Raw genomic sequence first — 4,567 nt, 5'->3', positions numbered from 1 at the left:
TTCCCCGAAGCTTCTCGCCGGATCTCGTTCCTACAACCACAGAAACTCATTCCCAAGCCACAAGAAAGCTTCCTAACGTCCTTAACTACGATCTAACACATCTAACAACACCAAACAGGCAAGTTAAAGGTTCCTCTAGCTTAGATAAGCCATGGTCATGCACTTACCTGTGCCAAGACGAATCTGAACAATAAACAAGCAAGAGCAAGCCTCTAGGAAGCTCCTACAACGATCCCAACTACAGATCTCTACAGGAACGCACCAAAACTCCAAGAAATCTCCAGAAACTCTCAAGAAGTTTTCCTCTCTTTCGTTTTCTCTCAAAAACGGCCAAACAACACTAATGGAACAAAAAGTCGACTTAAGGGTTTTTCCCTAACCCAAAATGCAGCATTTTACTTAAGTCAAAAACGCACAGGAACAACCTTGCATCGACCGATGCACAACTTGCATCGACCGATGCAGAACCTAAACCGGGATTTTGGTTCACGGATGTTACAATAACGACACCCAAAATGGTATATTACAAGAATGTGATACAAAACATTATTGAAGCACAAATATAAACCCAATTATATATGAAAAGACACGTTAACAGACACGTTTTAAGATGACAGTCCTAGGTTCATGTTGCAGATGAGAAAACCGCCGGAACATCGAAAGTTGCTCACCGCCAATTTGAAGTTGCCGACAAAACTACATCGTCGACTAAACAAACATCATATTGGAGAATGGGCTGTAAATGGAAAATAGGCTGTAAATGGTTAATGGACCAAAGAATTTTATCGTCATGGATTTAACCAGAAAAAAAAAACAAATTACAGCGTCACACGTTGAGCGGGTTTTTTTGTTTAGTTTTAATATATTTTAATTATTTATTTTATTGTATTTCAATAATTTTGAGTATAATAAACTGATGAGTTTTTGTTTCTTTAACTTCATTGGTGTATTACATGAGTCTGTCGATTTTTACTAATTAAATGGTATATAAGATCCAACTATTGGGGCAGTATAAAAAAACGTAATCATGAGTTGACGAGATATACACTATGTTTTTTAGGTATCCTAAGCAATGTTCTAAAATACAGTACATATATGTTAGACGTACCGTACAACCATATAGCGTCATATTCGACTATTTAGACTATACGGTTCTATTTGTATATAGAGCAAATTTGACTACACGGTTTTATTTGTATAGATTCGACTATTTAGACTATACGGTTAAATAAATGCATGCAACTAAGTTTGGCTTTAATCTAAACGTTACAAAAACCAATTGTACTCAGCTCTTATCTTTTAATGTGATGTACTTAGCCTCAATCTAGATCAATGTAAATTAGAAACAAAACTGCATATTAAAGTGTATTAAAAGCAAAAATGAGCCCGAAAAAATCACAGTTTTGTAACGTGAGGCTACTAAAATCCCACACTAAACTTTGTAACGTGAGGCTACAATTTTGTAACGTACATATCTTTAGAGTAATAAGACTAATAACAATGAATTCCTAAAAATATAACTGTCATTCGTATGATATTAATACAATTAAATTTATTTAAATGACATTAAGACATAATTAACTGTGAATATTATAAATCTACTTTCATTACAAAGTAAGAACAAAATTAATTTCTGATTTCCTGTAAATTAGTAAGGTACGTACACTTTCCACTAACTATCATCTTTCATTTGTAAGGTCTCAATTTCTTTTACTTTTCTTGTCACTTTTGTAAAAACGAAAACTCCTTACTGTACTCTAGACAAGACCTCCGATTCAGGTTTTCAATCAAAGAAGGAGTAATTGTTCGGAAAGATCGACATGAAGATGAAACTTATCGCGGAAACTCAGCCGGAACCATCACTGCTTACTACATATGTAAAACTTCTTATTTCTTCGTTCCTTTTAAACTTTGTGGTATCGTTTGTTTAATTTTTCGATCTAACATTTAGAATGTCTTTTATAGCTTTCTTCAAAAGGCGAGACATGGGATGAGATCGATTTCAAGTTCTTGGGTAATGTTATCAGACAGCCTTAAGTTCTTCATACGAATGTGTTCACAGGAGGCAAAGGTAACTGCGAAATGCAGTTCTATCTGTGGTTCGATCCCACTACGGATCTCCACACCTACACTGTCCCACTAGATGTAAGCAATATCAACAGCTTCAACTCAATGTTCTAAATCTTATTAAGCGTTAACGAGACGTTCAGAACTGTCTCGATGCTGATTAATTGTTAACATAAGTTTTTAGAATTATATTTAGACTAATCAACATATCTTAATTTTCTTGATTAGTTCTATATTTTAAACTGTTTTGAGTTGCCAATATACTGTTCTTGAATTTTTTTTTTTTTGTTTTCCTTCGGATCTCAAAAGTTTTCTTGTGGATGGAATTCCAATTTGAGTGTTCAAGAACAACGAGGCTAATGGTGTGGCTTACCCAAAGAGTCAGCCGATGAAGATATACTGATCAAGTCTTTGGGAAGCTGATGATTGGGCCACACAAGGCCGACGAGTCAAGACCGATTGGACCACCACTCCATTCATCGCTTACTACCGAAGCTTCAACGATGTTGACTGCTGTAGCCGGACCTAGATATTTTGAGACCTTACTAATGGTCAGTTACATACTTACATCACATAACATAATTGTAAAACAAAATTAGTACTATAAGGTTTACTACATTTATAAATTCAATAAAAAAATATGATAAAGAAAATTTGTTTCATTAACTTATTGGACATGTTTTTAATTCTTCAATAATTTGTAAAAAACTTAGCTGATATTTTTAGCACAAGTTAAGAAAAATTAAACACTTCTAAATTTCCCAAAACACAATACAAAATAGAATAATATATAGAAAGAACAAAAAACTAAAATGGATTCATTCTCAAAGTTATATAAAAAAAATAAACAAATAAAGATACCAAAAACAAACTCACATATTACATAAAAACCTCAATGTCAAGCACAAGAAAACAAACCGTGCAACGCACGGGACACTGCCTAGTATTAGATGTTAGCAAGGTATATTATGCAAACTTAATAAAGAGACTTTTGTTTTTTTTTGCAGAAAGAAAGAGATACAAAAATAGTGCTAAAGTGGTGTATAACAATATATGATATGTGACTGTTAGGTCGATTACTCTATTTATAAGCTGGAAAGAGTAAATATTTTTACTTTTACGTTTAAAACTAAAAAATCTACAGAAAATCTTTGAAAAAACGTATTTAGTTTTCAGTTAATGCATATAAAATACAGTAAAACCTCTATAAATTAATAAAGTCGGGACCATGAAATTTTATTATTTTATAGAGGTTTTAATTTATCGATAAATTAATAAAATACTAATTTATGAAGAGATTTCATAATTTTGAAAAATTTCTATTACAAAATAAGATACTTTTGTTATCATTTACGTTTTTAAAGAATTTCTGTAAATTAAAATCTTGGCTATCGTAATAGGATGACTGTCAATTGTTTACTAGATTATCTAGGTAAAAATGATAAATGTTATAAGTTTAGAGTTTAGAAGAAATTGCTACCACTATCCTTCATGGTAATTATGAAGTCGAACCAGTTACTAAAGAAGCAATTATCGTATCTAGGAATCTCCATAATTTTTGGATGCGATTTGAAAAGAAAACAATGAAAAATATTATAGATGAGCTCCAACAAGAATGCAAATTCAAGAATATGCAAACAACAATAGAGTCATATTTCACTAGGTTTTCTTAGATAGGCAAACAACAATTAATAGAGTTATATCTCACTAGATTTTCTTAGATATATATGTATATATATATATATTAGTTTAATTGATTATTAATTTATGATATTGATTGGACCATATTTTTACATAGGAGTTCTAAAAATATTATTATCTTATTATTTTATCTAAATGTGTCATTTTTTACACCGGCCTAAGTTGGGATCGAAAGAATTTATTAATTTATAGCGAGTATTAATTTAAAGAGTATTAATTTATAGAGGTTCTACTGTATGTTTGAATCTATATGGATGATTAGATTTAGATTTTGAATTAATTGTCTAGATTTTCCTATTAAACCGATGAGAGTAAATATATAATGTTAGTTTTAGAAATATATAAGTAAAACCAAAGATTTGTTTCGTCCTCTTAGGGTAAACCATGAAGATATGAACATATGGTTTAGGCGTTATAATTTTCTCAACAATTTGAAGGGTTGCAGCAGAATTTGTGTAATATGTTTCCAAGTGTGTTTATGCTTTATAATGCATCTGTATAGCACCCTTTACTATACTAATATATAATGATCATCTTTGTTGTCTTTTATTTCATTTTTTGGCCCCTTCAATATTCATCATTCTCAAGTGTTTTTATATGAAACAATTAAAGATATATTCATTTATTTGGCACACATATACATAAGTAGTAGAAAAAAACAAAATTCCAAAACCCCACTTCTTGTTGATTTTCACAATTGTGTACTATATTAATCAAAAAGTTGCGTTTTGATGTCCTGCGTAATGGTTATAAAACGAGTGAAAGTGTTCATATCTAAAAAGTGTGAGTGTTCATATCT

General features: G+C 31.1%; 1 long non-coding RNA gene across 1 annotated transcript; it reads left to right on the top strand.

Moving 5' to 3' along the window:
* Positions 1,744 to 2,632, top strand: LOC109130176. The gene is made up of 3 exons (XR_002036287.1): positions 1,744 to 1,877; positions 1,966 to 2,145; positions 2,377 to 2,632. It is a non-coding gene; the product is annotated as an uncharacterized LOC109130176 (long non-coding RNA).

Source organism: Camelina sativa, chromosome 17, assembly GCF_000633955.1.
Source record: "Camelina sativa cultivar DH55 chromosome 17, Cs, whole genome shotgun sequence".
NCBI lineage: Eukaryota > Viridiplantae > Streptophyta > Magnoliopsida > Brassicales > Brassicaceae > Camelina > Camelina sativa.
Note: the sequence above shows the minus strand (reverse complement) of the source record. Positions and strands in the feature narration are given on the sequence as shown.